Source organism: Microplitis demolitor, chromosome 6 (assembly GCF_026212275.2).
Source record: "Microplitis demolitor isolate Queensland-Clemson2020A chromosome 6, iyMicDemo2.1a, whole genome shotgun sequence".
NCBI lineage: Eukaryota > Metazoa > Arthropoda > Insecta > Hymenoptera > Braconidae > Microplitis > Microplitis demolitor.
In genome coordinates this window covers 7,403,791-7,427,133 of record NC_068550.1, presented here as the reverse complement: position 1 = coordinate 7,427,133, position 23,343 = coordinate 7,403,791, and the positions used below count along the sequence as shown (strand labels likewise).

Sequence of the window (23,343 nt, the reverse complement as noted above, 5' to 3'; positions counted from 1 at the left end):
CAATAGTAACTATCATTATTATTCAAATAAACGTGATTGTTTTTTTACAACAATAAAATATATATTTATGAATATTCAAACGTGAATATGTTAATACAATAGACAGTCAACAATGTAATTTTTCTATATTAGTATACATCTATACAATCATTTTTATAAATATTGGCCTCGGTTATTGATTATTCAACAAAAAAAAAATCATCTTACTTTAATTAGGTAGCTTTGGTAAAGATTGTCTTCGTAATTAAATGCTTATAAATACTGTGCGTTTCTTAGTTAAAAAAAAAATATGATTATTTGGACTTTCAAAATTTACGCTATCGCATTTAGATAATTTTTGGAAATGGTTTAAGTTGATGATTATCTATTGATAGGTTTTAAAAAAATTTTTAAATAAAATTTATAAAATTTAATTATTAATTGTGCCTTGACGTAGCTGGATATTGAGCTACGTCAGGCTCTACTTCAATTTTTATCTCCATTTAATTGAATCTGTAACATAAAAATTATAATATTGAGATTAATTATCATTGAAAGTATTCATGCCACCACCCTCTGCATAAAATGGAAATTAAAAAAAAAATTTTTTAAATGTGAGCCCAGTAAAAAATTTGAGTCACAATATAGTAAAGGGTAATATAATAAAGCAATAAACAAATTTATCAAATTTTTGAGTCGACTTATTTTTTGCTTGGCGTAAAATGAGACGAAAAAAAATTTTTTTTTTTTTGCTTAGAAATGCTTAGTTACGGTCCAAAAAAAAGAGAGGGGCAAGTTGATCAGTGTGAATAATTTAAAAGTTTGGCAATTATTTGTAGGGCTCAAATCATTTTTGCCTATAAAAAATCCAAAACAATGATATAAAATTTTTTTCTTGCTGGTCCTTCCCTAATTTTTAAAAAAATATTAGAACACTAAAAAAATTTTAATTAAAGACATGAAATTATTTTGAATGCAAAAAATTGAAAGAATTTTTCATCATATTTTTGATCTTTTTTTAAATAGATTTTAAAAAAAAAAAAAAATCAAAATTTAATTTCTTTTTTTACGTCAAAAATTGGGTGAGCTCCAGTTCCAAATAATTACTAAATTTTTTTACAATTATGAACTATTTTATCACCTCTTCTCAACAACTTTATTCTACTTCTCAGCAAAGAACTCAGATATCAACGACTTGAAATGAAAAAAAATTTTTTTCAAAAACTGTCTCAATCGAGATCTTCATATTAAATTATGATCAAAAAGATACGTGGACTACATCCATATAAATCCCACAGAATTTAATTAAGGCAGCCCTATTGTATTTGACTCGATTAAGCTTCTCTTTTGACATTATAACAGACAATTTGAAATTCCGGATAATGAAGGATCAATAAAATTGATAACATGTATTATAGAATGTCTGGGTTGTCTCGCCTTTTAGTGTGCTAATAGTTTGGGCTTTGGCTTACCCCTTCTGTTCTATCGATTTATTGAATTTGTTTAACCTACTACTAAATATGTATGAATAGGATATATATATATATATATATATATATATATGTATATATGTGTGTGTGTGTGTACGAAAGATGTGTGATGTGTAAACTTATCTACATAGATGATCAATATTGCCAGTGGATTTAATACATTACAGATTAATCCGTAAATTTATTCTGAGTAAAACCTTGTGATTATAATTACAATAACAATCCACATGAATTTATAATTTATGCTTTTGTTTGAGTTTTAGCTTCTCTTATTATTTGAGTTTGTTTTTTTTTTTTTTAGTAAACTTTGACAATTAAATATTTTCATTTCATCTGAATTGTAGATTAGGCCAAGGAAATTTGACAAATATTTAAATGAAGGTCAACAATTTTTAAAAAAAAATTTAATAATTTCATTTTTATTTATCATTCTGTGTTTCAGTAAACATATATTTTATTGACATTTGCTTTCCGCTTTGGAAAAAAGTGGAACGTTTTATTAATTTCCTGTGCTGGCTAATAATTTATATAAAATTTATGACATTTATTTATTGGAAAAAAAAGAAAATAATATTTTCATAGTTTATCTTCTAAGACGATAAATAAAAATATATTTTCTAAAAGTGTTTTATTTTGAATTATTCATAAGGTTCCGAATTATTCGAAAGTTCAGAATTATTCGTAAATTATTGCTATTAATATTTTATAATTTATTCATTTTAGATGAAAATTTTATGTTCAAACTTCGAATCGAACATTTGAATTCTAATTGAATAGTATGAAAATTTACGAATAGTTCGATTTTTTTTAATTATTCAAAAATTTACAATAATTCTAATATTTACAAATTATTCAAAAATTTATAGAGGAAAGGGAGGGGGGCAGAGTGGGGTACTTAAGGAATTACTATGATCCCGAGGACTCAAATACCCTAAATCTTTTTGTTTTTAATGATATGCGAAGTAAATAAACATAAATTTAAGTTGCCGTTGATAAAAAAAATTTTTATTTTGGCGGGCAAAATGGGATATCCCCTAAAAAAGGCGAAAAAAAAAAATTTCTGCATTTTAAATAAAATTGATTAAATTAAATTTTTTTCTGAGCAATTTACATAAAGAAACATTAAATTTTACACAATTATTGGATGCAGAAGAAGAAAAAAAAAATTTTCACTGGTTTTTATCATAAATCAAAAGCCATCAACATTTTTTGACTGTGACTCGATTTTTGAAATCGTTTAACAAAAAATATTCAAAATAATACTCAATTATGTTTACAAAAGTGAATTTGGAATGTTTAAAAAACATTTAAAATATGAATTTTTTTTTTAATAAAATTTTGGAGGTGCCCCGTTATACCTACCCTACCTCCTTTTGAGCCACCCCCTTCCCCTAAATAATTCGAAAACTTACGAATAAGAAAAAAATTAACGAATAAGTTGAATTTTTTCAAATTATCCAAATTTTAAATAGTAAGGTACCCGCGGGTAATAAGAATTGTCGGATAATAAGGCCTAAGTGACAGAAATGATATTTAAAATAACCATCTCCGCTAAAGGCAACTCCAGAAGAAGGGTCTTACACAGAGATGTTCCGACAAATTTATATAGTCCCGATACCACGTTCTCTGTCTTCTATATTTCATCATCCGTCTCATGCTGTCATAGCGCAGGAGAAATTATAAAAACAATCTAGTCTTCTTACTCTTAAAAAGAATACCGATAATTTTAAGTGCAGTTGAGCAAAACAATCTAGTCTTCTGACTCTTAAAAAGTATTGTTGCTAAATTTAAGTGATGATTCATCTCTAATACCAATTTCATTAAGTCGAGTTAAACTATTCCAGTTTGTTTAACTCGTAGGCCTTATTACCCTACCGCAGTAAAATAAGGCCTATTCGTATGGTTTTTGTAAAAGTATAATTTTTTGTTTGTTTATGGTAAAAATTACCATTACTTCATTAAATTTTATGGCTAATGTATTAAAATAAAGATTAATGATACATTTCGATAATTAAATGCAATATTTTCGATTCTATTCAATCTCCCTTAGCTAGGCCTTATTACTCGCCGGTACCCTATACATTGTGCAAAATTTGCAGAGTAAAACCAGATTAAATGTGGAGTAAATGTGGAGCGAATGACTGTGTATTTAGTTAATGTCCTTGGAGCCAAATTTACTCCGAAGAGGAGTATTATAATTTTGAAACTCCAGTTCGAAGTGAAACTAACTTCTAAAGGGAGTTTGTTTTCATGCACTATAAAAAATCAGGAGTGAATTCAGAGTGATTATAGATTTCAATTCGAATTTACTCCGTCACTCAGACTTTCGGAGGAATCTGGATTTTATTTTAATCCATATTCACTCCGATTCAGAGTTTTAATGTTAAAATAAACTCCCCTTCGGAGTGAATTTCATAATATGGAAATAAATATACAGTCATCCGATCCACAATCACTCCAGATTTAATCCGCGTTTTTTCCGTAAATTATTTACAGTATATTGAAACTCTGAAACGAAGTGAATGCAGAATTTAAAAAAAAATCCATAATCACTTCGAATTCACTTCCGATTTTTTACAGTAAAGAAATATTTGATTCGAACAATATTCGACATCCCCTATATTTTTTTATTAGTTTTTCTTAATATCAGCGTTCTGACTATAAGCTAAAAAAAAATAAAATCGATAGTCTCATAAATTATTTTTATTCTTCACAATTTTTATATTAATTTCAACGAAAATGATTGATAACATAAAAATTAAAAGTAAATTTATCAATATTAAACAATAGAGTCATTTGTCACTCTGCTCCAATACCTTTTAACTGAAGCAGAAGTAAAAAAAATTTCCATCAATTTGAAATACGCTGCGTCATTCAAAAAATAAAAGTTTGGTAAATTGATTCTCATTGACTAGCTCTTCATATGAAAAAAAAAAAAAAAAAAAAAAATGGCAAATTGAAATAATAGAAGATAAGAAAACAAATTATAAAAAAATAATAACAATAACAAAACGGAATAAATTTCTTATATAATAGCATAAATTTTTTTTACTCTAGTGAAAAAACCAGCAGTTGTCTGTTACACGAGATAGAAAAATATAGTTCCTGTGAATTTACTGCGACGTGACGGCTAAGTAACGAGAAATCTAATGCTTTTGCGTAGGTAAGTGCTTCTGTCATTTTTTTTTCTTTCTTCATTACTTTTTTTTCTAACTCTTATTTCTTATATTCTATCATGCAGAGTAAAAAAAACGTACAAAAAAAGCTCCTTGTCCATCAGCTTGATACACGATAGCTTTCTGTGTTTAGAAGTTAATAAGTTTCTTTTTCGAAATATAATACTTTTCTTTTCTTATTAATTTAGAGAAACTTGTTTTATTTACTCCGACAACAATTAAGTTTAATAAAATTTTAAATTAAAATTAATTGACAAATATAAAGTTTGGAATTGTTTTATAAATAGAGTTGAAAAATAGAGATTAAAGTGGAAAAAAAAAAAAAACACAAAAATAAATATTATATTTAAAGCTCAGGTTTGAACCGAAAATACACAGCGTATGGATCGATAGAAAACACGACGTGACGACAGAAAATGGGTTACACAGATATATAATAGGTTATATATATATATGTATAGACATATATACGTTTAAATGTATAGACAAAATTTTCGTATCTTTCAAAATGTATGATATATACATATATATATATGTGCAAATGAAATGGATGTTTTGTATGTAATTATACTGCACTCGATATATGTTAGCTTATAAATGTAAACATACATAAATACATATATATTATGTGAATGAAGAAGCAAATGTATATGAATGTTTGTATTGATAGTGGAAAGAATGAAACGAAATTTTTTTTTCTTTTTTTTTTTCTAATCAAAATAGAGTAGTCTATTGTTAATCAATGGTGTTGTATGAGTTATTAGTTTTATAAAATTTCATCGTTTTGTACGGAATTAAAGTAAATTTTTTTTTTCTTACTTAAATATTGCCATCAATACAATTAATTATCATTACCCTGATTAAAGAAAACGATTTACTCAAAGATGAATGTATATCTATATAGTATTTAAATCGAATTGTTTTGAATTATTTCTAATTGTTTTGAATCGTTTCTTTAATCTGGGTACGGAAGGCTTGTACTTTTTGAATTTTATTATTTTATATACATGCAAATATTACTGTGACCATAGTAAAATTTACGATGGTTACAGTAATTTGTGATATAATTGTTGTTGGTTTTCCTATGGCCTTAGTAATTTTCACATGTGTTGATTTCCATTTCCGACAAGTGGCTAACGTGGTCCGGCCTACTATGACACCATAGCATTTCAAGTAAGAATAATTTTTCCGTGTATAAATATATATATATAACTGTCGTAATATCATGAAAAGTTCAAGTGGATAAAATATCATTTTTTGAATTTAATAACTCGAGGGGGGGGGGGGGTGGAAGTATGAGAAAGAGATTTTTCAAATGAGTAAATTGTAATTAAATTGAGAAAAATAATCGAACGACCCAAGCTGGGATTCGAACCCAGAACGTTTTGGCATCATGCCTAGAGTTTTTCCACTGAACTAACAGAACCCAGTGATAATTCTTTATAATTAAATTTTAGTTCTCAGTTCTAATGTAAGCATCGTAATTCATACGATAATTGTAAATTTTTTATTTAAAAAATATTGTTGGCCTTATTTACTGCATTAATAATTTCCAGCGTCGCTATTATAAGTTTATCCAATCTAGCCTTTCTATCATGCATTACCATGTTATATATTATCGGCACCGACAATCTTCCCATTATAATATAATAATAATTAATAATAAATACTAACGAAAAATATTAACCCGCATATTAAACTTAAACATACATAGTGTGCATTATAATAAAATAATAACACTAATTATAAATTGAGTCAGCATAAAAAAACTCGTTAAAAATTTTAAATAAAAAGTTTATTTCTCGATCGCTATTCAGCAATTCCAATTAAAAAATGAAATGAATAAAAGAAAAATTTAAAATATTACTGAAGAAGAAAATAATGAAAAATAAAAAAAAATAGCAACGGTGAAAGTTTTCTCTGCTGTGTAAATATCAGTGGCATGACGTTCATAAAAATGTATGTACTTGTTAGCGAATTTTTATAAAAAATACATAAAACATCAATAAATCACGATTTTGAAGTAAAAATTTTTTCAACAGATTTTATTTGTCCTTTTTATACTTTTTTTTTTAGAAGAAATTTATATTTATAAATTTTTTTATAAATATATACCATTTTTTATCATATATATATTTATATATTCACTTACTATAAATTTATGAAAAATGTATTTCTATTTATATTAAAATTTTATTAAATTTACTGACATACTCTCAGAAAAATTATTTAGATCGACATAAATCTAAAATTTATAAAAGATTTCAGAAGATCTTCAGTGATTTTAATTTTATGGTATCTTATCAGATCTACTGACGGTGATTACGTGGATCGATAAGTTATAAGCATCAATTTTTCTCATTAGGGTTACAAAGGTATGAAGATCTCCAACAATTTCCGCGAATTTCCTCAAATTTTCGTAGATCTCTTGAAAAAAAAAAGCCCTGGCAACTATAAGATCTATTTTTATCTCCATAGATCTGCTGGCAGTAATGTAGACCCAATTTTCAGAAAAATTAGATCTCTCTAGATTTACCAAAGATCTATGTATATCTAATATTTGAGATGGATCTTAAAAGATCTCTGACGATTTCGGCAGATCGTCAACAATTTTAGATCTGTGGTGATTTTGAAAAAAAAAAAAAATCACACTAATTTCACTTGATCTTCCAAGATTTCACAATAAAATCAATAGAGATCTATTTAGATTTATGCAGATCTGCGCAGATCATCAAATTATAAACATCAATTTTTCTTGTTGGTACTGCAAAGGTCACCGGAGATCTCCGACGATTTTCGTGAATTTCGTAAATTTTCATAGATCTTTTGAAAAAAAAAAGTCCTGGAAACTATGAGATCTATCTTGATCTCCATAGATCTGCAAGGAGTAACGTAGACCTAATTTTTGGAACAATCAGATCTCCCTGGATCTACTATAGATCTACGCAGATCTAAAATTTGAAATTGATCTCAGATAATTTCGGCAGATCGTCAAAGATTTCAAATCTATCGTAATTTTGAAAAACATCTAATTTCACTAGATCTTCGAATATTTCTCAATAACATCAATAGAGACTTATTTCGATCTCCATAGATCTAAATTATTTTCCTGTGTATTTTATTTTTATGCAAAACAAAATACAAATAATTGACATGAAATATAAGAAATTACAATAAAATAGTGACTTAATAATTTAACGGCATCGATATTACTCTTGTGAGATCAAAGTAAAAATATAAGAAAATAAGAAGTAATTTTTTAAATCCCTCCGGGACTATTGAGCCATCTATAACATAAGTAATAAGAAGTTACGAGGTTAGAAAACGAATTTAAACGTGTTATAACATCTTTGAGTCGAAGACTTTTGAAAATATTACGTGACCAGAAAGTTAAAATTATTTACCTAACTTCTATTAAGCTCATATAAGTTATATAATACGCATCGACATATATTAAATTTAGCTTATTATTTACTTTCGTTCGTCTATTTTGCTGAATAGCCATTTTATTAATTGTAATAAAAATTTCTATATGCCGAAAATTTATTGAAAATTTCGGGATCCTATAGAAACCCATAGAAAAATAAAAATTAAAAAAAAGTTTGTGTGTTACTAATTATAGTAATTGAGAATAAGCGTGAAATAAATTTTAATGAAATGTTAATAGCAAGTTTGCACGTATTGCGATCACGTGAGATATCGGGGTAGATCAATCACCACTAAATCCTCTAACAATCACTATATCGACCGCAATTATCAAGACCACGAATCTGCTATCAAATGGTCAGCAAGTAGCTGAGAAATTACCACTAAATGTCTCAGTTAAATCACCGACTATTATCATCACCATCTCGACAATCTATTTAACTTCAACAGAGAACTTTAACACTGATACCATTCTAATATTATCAGTTTATTTGATCGTATAATCACAATAGTTTATTCTGTATTTAACAAAAATACTAAGATATGACTAACTACTAAAAGCTTCCACGTGAGGTTTTGAAGAATTTGTGGATCGAGTGCGGATTTACTGCGGAACGCGTACAGATTGTGGATCTTGTGTGGATTGGACGCTGATTTCATGCGGAGTGAATGCGTATTAATCCTGAATAAATGTGGATTTAATGCGGATCATATGCGGAATGTGGATCTAATGCGGATCGGTGTCGATTTCATGTATAGTAAATGCGTATTAGCCCTTAGTAAATGCGGAATGTAAGTCGGGGGACGATTTCATACTGAGTAAATGCGTATTAGCTCGGAATTAATGTGGATTGTATGCGGATCGTATGTGGAACGTATGCGGAATGTGAGTCTAGTGTGGATTTGACGCTGATTTCATGCGGAGTGAATGTGGATTAGCCCTGAGTAAATGTGGAATGTGGGTTGGGGGACAATTCCATACTGAGTAAATGCGTATTAGCTCGGAATTAATGCGGATTGTATGCGGATCGTATGTGGAACGTATGCGGAACATGAGTTCAGTGTGGATTTGACGCTGATTTCATGCGGAGTGAATGCGTATTAGCCCTTAGTAAATGCGGAATGTAGGTCAAGTGCTAATCAGGGAACGATTTCATAGTAAATTCGTATTAGATCGAAATTAATGTGGATTATATGTGGAATCGTATGAGTCTAGTGTGAATTTGACACTGATTTCATGTGGAGTGAATGCATATTAGTTCTGAATAAATGTGGATTTTATGCAGAGCATATGCGAAATGTGTACAGTGCGGATTGAATGCTAATATCACGTGTTGTGAGTACGGCTTAAGTATGGAACAGATTATTTTTTATCTATTCAATCTCTTCCTAGTAAAGTTTACTTTAAGGGGAGGGGGGCATTTTTAAGAATAATAAAAAAAAATCATTGCGGAGTGAAATAAAGTGTTCTTGTAATTTATTTAAAATGTATGAAGTAGCTCGTATTGAGTACCACTGATTTGTTTAAGTAAATAAAAAAAAATCTCCAGTTACGAAACCTGTGGCTTTAATCATTATCAGTGCTGATCAAAGAGCGATTGTTACGATAATTTCAAGTGCTTTTGACTATTCATAGGCCATTATTCCACAAGGATTTCATATAACATGAACCAATTGATGTATGATAAATTAATATTAAATGAAAATAAAAAATAAATTAATGGAAAATATAAAAGTGTAATTAATAATACATAAGTTTAATAAAGTAACGTTTTATTGATTCAATTTTCCTAATAGCCATGCCCGACCACAAAAAGTTTAAATATATACTGAAATTAAATTAAACAGTAACTTGAACTTTGTCTGATAGAAACACATAACGTAATTCTCTTAGGAAATTTAACTAATGCACAGCTTCGTGGGACTTTCTACAAGATTGACCACTGGCTGATATTAAATGTAACCATGACACGAAACACAATTACAGTATATTTGATATTCAGTTGAATATAAATTAATTTAACAATAAGATCCTTTACTATCGAGCTTCAATCAGTTTTTTACTCTTTTATATGACATCAAGAGAAAAAACTATATGTATATACATATATACATATATAGCTTATCACAGTATCTTTGATATCGAGTAACCTACTTCAAAGTGATCGTTGATCGTATTCTGAACAAAAATAAAGAAATTTATTGCAAAGCTCGAGCTATTGAAAAATAGCAATTTATAAAACTTGAATTGATTCTACAGTTAAATGTTTTCGCTGTTTGATTTTTTTTTCAAATTTTTTTTTACTTTTTAACAATGAAATTTTTTTTGTCTACCTACAAAAAAACATGGGGTGAGTTGGTCTCTGCAAACAGTACAAAGATTTTAAAATTTCACGCTAAAAAAAATTATTTCGTGTTTATTTTCTGCTATTTTATTACAAATCCGCAACAAAGCTGACTGGATAAAATGAACTTTAAAAAAAATTTTTTCTATTTTTTATTCACGCATTGCTATTTGACTATTTTTAATGTTAGTAAACACAAAAAAGCTTTATTGTAACAATTTTATAATGACCGCACCCGTATGAAAAAGCAATATATGGTTAAAATATATAAAATCATATATGTTTGCAACAAAAAAATATGATATATTATATTGTATGTTATAAAAAATCATATAGAGATTTTGGCTGATTTAATATAAAATTATATATAGTAGTGAATATATGTATTCCATATACGTAACTTATATATTTTTTATATTAAGCTATATATTCATTTACATATACCTTATAATATTTTGTATTGATATATTTACATTTATATTCAAATAATATAAATTTTTTATAGGAAATGAAATATATGGTAGCATATAATTTATATTATATATGACACCATATATTTTCTTTGTTATATTTAAGCATATATTTTATTTGGTTCTATATCTTCTAATATTATCGTTTTATATTATATCGACATTTTAAAATTAACATCACACTGAGAAAAAAAATATCCACTGCAAAATAAATTTAGTCCTCTGATCACAGTCACCGTTGGCTCGACGACGTCGATTATTTGGGTGAAAAACGTTTCGTTTAAGTGAACTAACGGTAGTTCGCAACCCATATTTTTTCCTCCGTCTAAGTAAACGAATTAAATACTCGTGTCAAAGTAATTTCCAAGTCAACTTAGTGATATGGTTATTCAAAAATAATTATCTTAGAGCACTGGGTATTTTAATTTTTCCATAAATAATTCCGACGTTAATGCATATTATACGACCCTATATGTTAGCATAAGTGCTCTATAATCTCGACTTAGAAGTGCTAGAGAACTTTATGTGCGCCATGAGAATAAAATTTACTAAAAAAAAATTTTCGACACTTAATGATGTCATATTTTTACAAATTGTCTTATCATGCGCTTGCTTTAAAAACCAACAGAAGATTTTTGTAAAGAGATATTGTAATTTAAAAATTCTACCTCTAAAGCACTAGGGTAAATTTGAAACTTTTTTTTTGCTACGGAATAATTTCTAGAGTAGAATTATTACTATATAACTTTTTTTATGTTAAGATTCAGTTAAATTTATATAAAAAATTGTTAAGTACGAAAAATGATATATATGAATATATATTGAATTCAGTGGAAATTCCGTTATCATCCGAACAAGGAGCATTGAAATAGATCAATAAAATATAAAAGACTCGGCCCTTGAAGAAAATCATGATAAAACTTTTGTATACAACATTAACTCATATATATTTATTTCGACATTTTAATCAGGCCCGAGTCGACAATTTTTCATTATTATTTTATCAGAACAGCTACTATATTTACTGCAAAGAATTAAAAGATTGTAAAGGGGGTGGGCGAAATGGGGCAGTGAATTTTTGTGCATGTGGATACGGTGATTTCTTTTTTTTTTACTTCTGTTTGAAATAATTAAACCAAGTTTCCAGTTACTGTAGAAAAAAAATGTTTTTCCCGGGCGGTAAAATCGGACCAGCCCTAAAAAAAGTAAAAACATTTTTACTTTTATTTTAAAAAATGACTGTTCCAAAATTATTTATATCTAGTCTAAATTAAAAAATAAATTCGTAATATTGTTAGTAAATAAAGATGGCGAAAAAACAAAATTGAAGATAAATATTAAGCCTATTGAAAAAATGATAAAAACAAAATTCAGGGATACTCAATGACATTAAAAACAATTTTAAAAAAAATTATTTACAAAATTTTTTGAGCAGTCCGTTTTGCCCACCCGGTCCTGTTTTGTCTACCCTCCCCTATATTTGACACCAAGTTATATTTATGTTAAAGTTTAGTTCACTCGGGATGAAGTTTCACTTATTTCCATAAAGAGTTTAATTTACCCAGGATCCAGCGCACGATCATTTTACCCTTACATATAATTTAATAACTTTGATATTTATAGTCTTATGTATGTATACTGTGTTGTGAGAATTCAAGAATTAATTTAAACTTTATTTTTATAACTTTTTTTCATCAAACAAAACTGAACTTAGGAGCATGATTAAATTTGACTTTACGAAGACAGATAATATTTTTTACTAAAAATTACCTTAATAAAAATAGACCAGAGATATCGCAGTTGGATAATAAATCACTACTTTTTCCTTCCATTGTCTAGCCTACTTTGATTAAAAAAAAATACTGCCGTAATATATATATATATATATACTACGTGGCTATTTTTATTATGACAATATGTAGGAAATATTTAATCTAAATGTCGTATGTTCTATTCAAACAATTAACTTTTACCCTTGATACTATTTAATTGGTAAACATTATTTTTTAGTATAATTACTTGTTATTTATGTCAAACTATCGGATCAGAAGCTGTTTTTACCCTAAGTCACATAGTAATCGGCGGGTGACTAATGATAATTTTCGGGAAACCTCAACTTGCTCCTCACATTACGTTTCTGTTCGGTTTAGCCACCAAATATCTACAACAACGGGGGTAATTTTAAATCAAAAGCTCCTCGCTAATTAAAACACTTGAAACAAACGACAAATTTTTAATAATCTGATAAATACACAGCAGTTATCGTTAAATTGACCTTAGTATTACAGTTATTAACGTTTATGACCAAATACTTCATAACTTTATCAATAAAAAAAAAATTTCAAAGCTTCCTTGTAATAGTATACGTATTTTAATTAACGATATTAGTGGCTACTTTTAGACTGATTAAATCCTGTGATACGAAGTAAAAAAAATCGTCGGGTATTTAAAATTTTCAAAAGTATTATTATTAAATTTCAGTTTCAAGTTAAATTTAAATACTTCTTCTTTTAATAAACTCGAGGGTATCAAAAAATCCAAAATAAAAAATATATTCTTTACCTCGTATATATCAGTAACAGGTTCATTAGGACAATACTTTGCACCAGAATTTTTTCTCTCACATGCTTGTGCTTCTGACACTCAAAGGATTACTAAATAAAATATAGAGGAGAAAAGCTTCAGTAAAGTATTCTGTTGCCAAAGACTAATGTGCGCCGGTAGTCAAAAAAAAAAACCTATTAATTATTATACCCAGAGACAGTATGGAACTAAAATTTAATTTATTATTTTATAAAAACTTTTCAAGAATGTCAGTTATTTACTATCTTCTTTTTTTTTTTTATAGAAATTATAGAAGCTTTTTTTTACTTGAAATTTCTAAAGCTGCTCAGATTTTGAAATTGATCGATCGAACAATTTTTTAAATATTCAAGATAAACAAAAAATATATTTTTTTTTTCTATATGAGGTTTACATCCACACACACATATATTCACACAGACATTTCTATCAAAAAAATCCATATGGGAATCTAGCCTAGATTCCTATGTGGGTTCCCACATGGCGTTTTCGGATGGATTTCCATATGGTTTCTTATAGAAATCCAGCATAGATTGTTGAAACGAAAAAATTTTCACTTTGGCGGACAAAATGGGGTGTCCCCTAAAAAAGGCGAAAAAAAAAATTTCTGCATATTAAATAAAATTGATCAAATTAAATTTTTTTCTGATCAATTTAAATAACGAAACATTACATTTTGCATGCAAAAGAATAAAAAAAAAATTTTACTGGTTTTTATCATAAATCAAAAGCCATCAACATTTATCGACTGACACTCAATTATTGAAAAAGTTTAACAAAAACTATTTAAAATAATAGTCAATTATGTTTACAAAAGCGATTTTGGAATGTTTAAAAAACATTTAAAAACACAATTTTTGTGTTATAAAATTTTGGGAGTGCCCCCCCCCCCCCCCCTTCTTCTACTTGTATCAATAGACGATAGCCAAAGAAATCCAGATACCCCGGATTCTCTAGAAATTATTTATACAGAAACCCAGAGTCCTATTTGAATTTCCCATAAAGAAATCCATATATCCAAGTTTGTATATAGAAATTCAGCTACCTACAGTTTCATACGTAGATTTCCCATATATATAGGGATTCGGAAACCCATGGTTTTCTACATGGACTTTTATATTAATCCATACACTCCTATATTAATTCCTATGGATTCTTACATAAATCCATACTTTTCTATATGGATTCCAATGGGTTCCGATACAATCCCCCATGGATTTTTTTAATAGAGATCTCTCTGAAAATGTCAGAATAGCTTCCTAGAACCTTCAAACGTCAACACCTGATGAAAACTTGATTTTTGAAATTCGGGGTAAAAAAAAGACCCCGAATTTTTGAAAATTTTCAATTTTTTAGCGGGAAGTTAAAAAGTTTTTTAAATATTTTTTTTCACGCAAAACTTCTACTGCCGCGAAAGTTAAACTTTTCGGAATATCCCGTCGTCCCTTATCGATACCCGGTAGTATTAATAGCCTTATCATCGATCACATTCATTAAGTATTTCTCCTCGGAATCACACTTTATAAATAGCACATCAATTTTTTTTTTTAGCTTAGTATCAAGGTAAGATAAAGTTAATAAGAAGCATATTGAAACAACAAAGTAATATAAAATAAAAGTACTAGGTGTTAAGTTTATATTTCGGTGTAAGAGTTTAAAAAGCAAAGAAAAAAAAACTTATAACACAAAGATTAAGTATCGTTAGCAAAAAAAAAAGAAGATGAAGAAATTACTCATGTAAATTTTTTATAAGGATAATAATTTTGAGGTACTAAGCTCGTAATAGTGCGCAAAAGGTCGTTTTACAAGAGACAGGCGCAGCTGGGTCAAAAGTTCACCGACTAACCTGGCTCTTATAGAGAGTAGAGAATCGAGCGTAAAGCAGAAACTCTGGAAGTGAATATTCGATCGCTGTATTACTCAGTTATGCCTTTCAAATGGAATGTATCAAGTATAGCAACGCGCCCTAAAGTACTTACAGCTTTTAGGATATTCAACCTTAACACAAATATTACTTATGAATATGTATATAGTTATGTTTTAAAGTAAACCAAATTTATTTTTTTTGAGTGAATGAGATTCGAATTATATGAATTTCTTTTTTGACTTCCATTTGAATTCATTAAACCAAATTTCCTGTTGCCATTGAAAACATTTTTTTTCCCGGACGGGCAAACCGGACTAACCCGAAAAAAATAAAAAACTATTTTTTATTTGAAAAAAATGACTATGATTAAATTTTTTATATCTAACCTGAGTGAAAAAAAAAATTGCAATACTGTTAGTAAGTACTCTGTAAAAAATTTGCCGAGTGAACGCGGATGAAATCCGAAGTGAATGCAGAGTGGATTACATTAACTGCGAAGGGAAGTTTATTTTAATATTAAAACTCTGAATCGAATTTAATGCGGATTGGAATAGAATTCAGAACACCCCGAAATAACTCCGCTAGAAAAATTAACTCCCTATTTACTCCGTACGTAGAATGATTTTTTTTTTATTATATGATTTCGAGTATTGGATTGAATTTGGATGTAAATAAAATTCGTAATCACTTTGCATTAACTCCTAATTTTTTATAGCGTAAAGATACCGAAAAAAAAATAGTTGAATAAAAAAAAGTTTAAAATAACTTATATAAAATTTGAATATAGCGAAGAAGAAACCGTATGTATTTCTTGTGGCCAACAACATATCGATGCTGGCATTCTAATACGTCGCATCCCACAAAATTTGACATTTTCACTTTTTTTGAAAAATAGAGTCATTGTAACAATGTGCAGCATATGTCAAAATTTTAGAGGTCAAATTGTTTATTTAGTATATTTAAATAAATATGCTAATATGTCGTATCCCACACGCAGACTTTCGCGCATTCTAATATGTCGTATCCCACAATCGTATAGGCTTAGTCACGCTTAACATTTTCAATTTTAAGTTAATTTTAAGGAAACAATTAACGACACGAGTAAGAAGATAATGATGTATAATTTTTTACTCTTCTTACAGCATATAATTCAAAATTATTTATTCACTACAAATGCATGTATTTTATGAAAACATGAAAATAAATTAGTAGGTTATACCAATGTAAACATAATACAAATAATTTTTCTTTGCCGACCGTGAAACGTTTTTATCGTCTCCTGAAAAATTTCCGAAATGTGGGATACGACATATGAGAATGGCAGTATCGATATATTGAATCTACTAAAAAATTCCTGAACAGCAATTAAAACAAAAAAATATGGGATACTAAAAGTTGTAGTAAAGTGATGGAAAAAGTCGTGTATGACAATTTTGGATAAAAAAAAAGTTACCAAATTTCTGGGTTGGCCCATTTTGTTCACTCTTTCCATATATACATTGATTATTTTTAGCATACTCATTTAGTATTAAAATCGCAAATTAATCCTATGTATGACACGTATGTTAACATGAAACACGGACACTAAATTATTTACATGGTAATACGAGAATATCTATCTCTATTATTCCTTTTTGAATACAAATTCTAATGCATTACATTTTCATCTAGTTTCCATTCATGCATAAGGATATTGTCCACAGAACATTACTATTAATGTCATCTACATTTAATTTTAATTGTTTTGATCGACATGCAGTTGGAGGGTTGCGTATGTTTGGTTACGAGACTATATATGAGTATAACCTGTGTAATTAACCTATTAGTACACTAGTAACCGTTAATTTATTTATCATAATTTTGTTTGAATTAATTATATAGAAATGGATCTATTTAATGAAAAGTCTATTGTATTGAAAACTATTTCGAGGTATTGCCAAAAGATTTAAGTTGATTTATTACGTAGCGAAAGTTATCGTGACTATAAATACACACGTATATATATATGCACGAAGAAAAGTAATTAAAAGTTATATTAGCTTTTTTTCCAAAGTTAATTGACATAAAATAGCATCACTTGTTGATTAGAATTGATTAATAGATAGTAATACTGGTTATTCTATTTAAATGGAGGTTATAAATTCTGGAAATAAAATTAAATGCTAGCGTCAGTCAAAAGTTTATAGGTTAGAGCAAAGCACACTTATGCTTCGTACTTGAAATGTGTAAAATAAAATAAGTCATGTTAAGTTGTTAGAAATTTAAATCGACAGCAGATGCAAAAATGATGAATTTTTACGGATATATGAAATAAGACATCACTTTTAAATAAAAAAGTTTTTTTTTTTTTTTTTTTGTGAATGCTTATTTACAGTCTAGAAAAAATATGGGATGAACAGCTCACTCTCAAGTCGACCCAAATGGTCCGACCATTTCGGAACTTGACTTAAACAAATTAACTTCTGTTTATTATCTAAACTATATGTAGAAAAAAAAAGTGACTTACTCTCTTAAATTTGAAATAGTGAAAATAGTGACTATTCACTGTTTACTAGTGAAAAGTATGTCACTAATTCAAATAGTGGTATACTTTTCACTGGCAGTAAAGGAGTATTCACTTCCAAATAGTGAATGTGACGTGATTTTCACTAATTTGTTTTTAGAAAGTAAAGGGTAAAATGAATCGTTTATTTGAGAAACTTCATAAGTCATGTTTTTTCAAAATTGGGTTTTTTGCATTTTTGGGTTCTTTAAATGTCCCTCTACAGAAATTGATAAAAATATCCATCAAATCAGTTTTTAAAAAACAATTAACGGGATGACAAAAATTTCATTTTATTTGAAAAACCCCATAAGTCAATGACTTATGGGGTTTTTTAAATAAACATACAGTTTTAGTTTTATAGAAATAATTTTTTCTTTTTTATTTAAAATTCGCGCTTTTTTTGGAAAAAAAAATAATATGACTAATTAAAATACTTAAATTAATTATTATTTTTTGTAATTATATACTTCATTTTGTCAGTTTAATAAATTATCTGAGTGGAAAAAAATGAAAAAACAATGATTTTATAACTTTTTCTTCCGTTTGGTTGAGAAACCCCATAAGTCAATCAACTTTAAATAATTCTTTTAAGTAGTTTCAATTAAAAAATTGAATTTTTTTTGTTTGAATATTTTTCAGAGACGCAAACATTATTCTCTTCGATTATTTGTTTACTATTTCAATGGCAAGTTTTTCTTGAAAAATGTTTTTTGTGTTTCCTGAAAAATTTTGTTTTCTTGACTTATGGGGTTTCTCGAATGAACGATTCAAATGAACTTTAGAAAAAAAATTTTTGTTGAAAAATGGTGTCTCATTTTCCTTAACTTGCCCCCATAAATATATTTTTCTATAAAAATTTTCTTTATATATTTACATTCTTTATAAAAATATGAAAAAATTTAATTAGTCATTGAGATTAGAAGTAGTTTTAATTTCTTTGAAAATTGAATATCTATTGACTGCAAATGTTATTAAATTTTTTTTAATAAAAATTCATAAATAAATATGAGCGAATTCGATGAAAGCAAAAGCACTTGAAGTTATTGAAAGTAAATAAAAAAAAAAATAATCGGCTTTACATTTAAACGTGATCGTTGATTTTTTATACGGATACTATTTCTCAGCTGTATTATTATTCTCGACATATATGCTTCCAATTCTAAATAGAGATTGAGCCACACCCATACCCGTATAAAAGGCATTTCGCCTTAGGCTCCTCACTGGCAAGTTGAAGGTCACCATTACGGTTAAGGGTGAAGTATAAAAAAAAAAGTAACAACGAAAAGGATAAATAACCTCAAGTAAAAGATAGAAACAACAAATAAACTACTTGAACATAAAAGACAAAATATAATAAATATTGTCTTATTGTTTTCTATCCCAAACTTGAATATAAAGTTAGTTTATTTTCTTTTTCTAGCATTATTATTATTATAAATTTTATTTGACTTTTCTCAACTTGGGAAAAAAAAAAAATTAGATCTACGATGATCGACAGCAGGTTTACGGAGATCTGACTTTTCACTTTAATAAATAAATTCTTTTTCTCGTGATAGAAAATCAATTTCAAAAAACAAAAAATACTTGGAAAGAAGTACAAAAATAAATAATTGTTCATATAAATATATATATATAGATTAGGGTGATTCAAAAAATAACAATTTTTTTTTTTTCTCTCAAACAGGTTTAAAAGTTTCATTTAGATATAAAAAGACGCCTGTGAAAATTAGAGCTCTCAATATTAACATTAAGAGGTTCCGCATTGCACTTTTCTATTTTCCATAAGAATAACATGGAAAAATTTTTTTTTGCATGTTCTGATTTTTATAACTAGTTAACGATGCATCATAGAAAGAATCAACAGGCATATTTTTGTAGGAAATTGAATGCTCTACAAAAAAAGTCTCTTATCATTTTTTGATAAATTCATTTGTTCAAAAGTTATTCGAGGTTGAAGTTAAATTTATATTAAATTTTGAGATCTTTTTACTTTTCCGGTGAAACTATCAGGCTTATCACAAAATATCATAGGACTTTTTTTGTAGACTTTTTTATTTCCTACAAATTAGTAGCAATGAAGTTTTTTCGAATTCCGCATTGTTTTCTAGTTATTTCTATTTTAATCTCAAGCTCATAAAAAAAATAATCTTCTGATCGATTTTAAGAACTTTTGAGATTAAAATGAAAATAACTAGAAAACAATCAGAAATTCGAAAAAACTTTATGAGTAATAATTTGTAGAAAATAAAAATGTCTACACAAAAAGTCCTATGATATTTTGTGATAAGTCTGATAGTTTCACCGGAAAAGTAAAAAGATCTCAAAATTTAATGTAAATTCAACTTCAACCTCGAATAACTTTTGAACAAATGGATCTATCAAAAAATGATAAGAAACTTTTTTTGGAGAGCATTCAATTTCCTACAAAAACATGCCTGTTGATTCTTTCTATGATGCATCGTTAACTAGTTATAAAAATCAGAACATGCAAAAAAAAATTTTTCCATGTTATTCTTATGGAAAATAGAAAAGTGCAATGCGGAACCTCTTAATGTTAATATTAAGAGCTCTAATTTTCACAGGCGTCTTTTTATATCTAAATGAAGCTTTTGAACCTGTTTGAGCGAAGAAAAAAAAAATTTGTTATTTTTTGAATCACCCTAATATAGATATATATATAAAATAATTTGATAAACTTTATGTAATGGATTTATAGGCATCAAATGTGGTATATAATAATAAATGTATGAGAAGTAGAAAAAATGTTCAATAAAATCCACTATTAATCATAGTTTTCCTTGTCGAGCCGAAGCTGTATAGATTTACGAGCCAAACTATTCCCGGATGTGTGTAAACTGTATGGTATTAAACATATATGTGTAATGTATAACAAGGATTAAAAATCATATATTTTGTGGGTGTCGGAATTATTAATATAAATGCGTTGAGTGAAAAATGCGTTATTAATAAATCCCAACCAGCTGCTGGCTGAATTTTTAAAAATAAATAATAATTGCCGAACAAGTGGTTTCAATTTTTTAAATTACATAAATGTATGCACGCCGCAATATAATTATTAATATCCAAATTTGGTCAAACTTAACTCACATGTATGATAGATCTTTTTTGAGGCACTTCTGTAACGACCCCCCCCCGTCGGGATGGGGGGGGGTGCAATAGTTTATTCCCAACGATGCTCTAAGCCTCAGATAGTTATACGGAATGATCGTCATTTTGAGTTTCGGTCACAAGACAGTATGCTGACGATCTTGTGACCGACGATCCTAAATTACGTGCCTTATTCAAATGCGAAATGATCGTCACAAATTTTCCAGTCAGAGTCCGTCATTTCGAACCGTCAAAAATTTATTGTCACACATGTGGTCAGTAACATCTAGCTAGATGATTTATGACCATCATTAAATTTTTGGTCACAAATTAACGTCTAGTCAAGAATTTTTTCGGTCACAACCGACTAGATGATTGGACGCAATCTTTTTTTTTAAATTATTGAAAAATTTATTTTTCCCTTTGTATTTTTATCTCGTATTTTTAAGAAAATAGGGGTTTAAAAATTTTGATTTATGTAACCGTTATTAAAGCATTTATAAGATGTCACCACAATTGTGTCGGTCCATGATTTTGTAAACTGGCTAGATTGAGAGCTCCCAAGGCCTATTGTACCTCTTTTATATTTTTCTAATAAAAATAAAAAAAAAAAAATTCGTAAACGATTCGCTGACGGTCTTGTAACCATGATGTGACGGTAAAAAATGACTTGACCAGTCAGATTCGCATCAGTAGCCTCAGAAAATCCAGCCGGTATAGTTGGTTACCTTATTGTTGATTTCCCTGAAGCTACCCTCCCCCCTTCTTTTTTTTTTTTTTGAGGTGAAAAAGCCCAAACCAAGATTCGAACCCTAGCTGACGGCGTATCAATTCTGCATCAAACAGACTCTGTCACTAGCGTCGATCGTACGATAGATACTTACAGACGAATCGGTAATATAAAAGTTTTTTTTTATGGTTAACGGAAGTAATAAATTGTGGTAAAAAAAAACATTGGATACTTGATTTTCTTTAACCTTTTTTCACGTTTTATCTAAAAACACATGATTTGCTTGTTTAGTAAATACATCGGCTTGAATGAAAACAAAAGATATGTGTGGAGACTATCCAAGCAAATATATTTTAAGGAAAAAACACACTTAGATGTGTTAGAATAGCACACTTGTTTTGAGAATGTTGATAAATCAATACCCTTAGGAAATAAAAACAGAAAATAATGCTACTAAATTTGATAAATCTTTTTTATTTTTTTTTGTCTGATTAACTCAATTGATTTGTCTAGATTTGACGTTTCTACAAAAAATAGAAAAAAATATGAACTATGCTATTACTTAGATTGAAAATTTAAGTCTCAATGTCTGTCTAGCCTCTTGTGAAATAATTCCTTTAGTGAATTCAGTGTTTCAATTATTTGTATAGACTTTTTTTTCGGAAGATGATAAAAATTGAAAAGCAAATGGGCGCCAAAAAAAAGTAACAACTATAGATATATTTTTTTTTTTTGGTATGATAGGAGCGATAAATTTTTTAAAGTTTGTCTGTAGCTTTTGGGTATTTCGAAGTAAATTTATAGAATTCAATTTTTTAAGATAAGAAAAAAAAATGGTCACTATTTCTAAACTAGTTGACCGATCTTGTTTATCTTTGAATTTTATTAAGATATATGTGCCCAAGGAATCAGTGAATAAGATTTCATTGCGATCCATTGAAAGTAACGTGCGCTATCGAGATTTCAAGGCTTATTTCAGATATATATTGTCAGACGGAATTTTTTAAGGCAAAAACGGATTTTCTTTTATTGATAACTTTAGAACACGGCACTTTACAGCTTTCGAGACTGTTAATAAAAAACCTTTAAGGCTAAAGATATTTGTCACTGAATTGGGTTGGGTTAACCTCAATGTGATTCTAAACATCAGTCAGTTGAATTTATCTGAGTTACCCTAAAAAAAAACTATTCTTTTTTTCTTTAAGCATTAAAGTTTTCCGAAATTTCTTATTATTCTATTATTAAGAAAAAAAAAAAAAAAAAAAAAAAGTTAACAGTAAAAATGAAAAATTCAGTTAAAATTTTTTTTTTTGTTTTAATTTAAAATTTATAAATTCGAAAATATGTATAGAAAATTTTGAGTCAAAATTCTGAGAATTGACTGAGTTACAGTTATTGATGGAAGTATATAAATTTTAGAACATGATCTTACAGTAAGAGAAATGAACTAAAAACTTGCAATGCGTTTTACTCAAAATTATGTTTTTCGAACTGGTTGCATCGATAACTCGAACAATTATCAACCGATTTTCAATTTTTTTTTGTTTTATTCGCCTTTGCAACAACTATACTGTGAAAAATTTCCAACAAATTTTACTATGGGCGTATTGCAATACCGGACCAT

The 23,343-nt window shown here is 28.0% G+C and overlaps 1 protein-coding gene across 1 annotated transcript in view; it reads right to left on the bottom strand.

The window, feature by feature from the left end:
- Positions 1-73: 73 nt before the first annotated feature.
- Positions 74-23,343, bottom strand: part of LOC103568812 (putative uncharacterized protein DDB_G0291812) — a 42,504-nt gene continuing 19,234 nt past the window's right edge. The window contains exon 12 of the transcript XR_008403877.1: positions 74-492. The gene's annotated coding sequence lies outside the window, so the exon portion shown is untranslated. The remainder of the gene's footprint in view (positions 493-23,343) is intronic.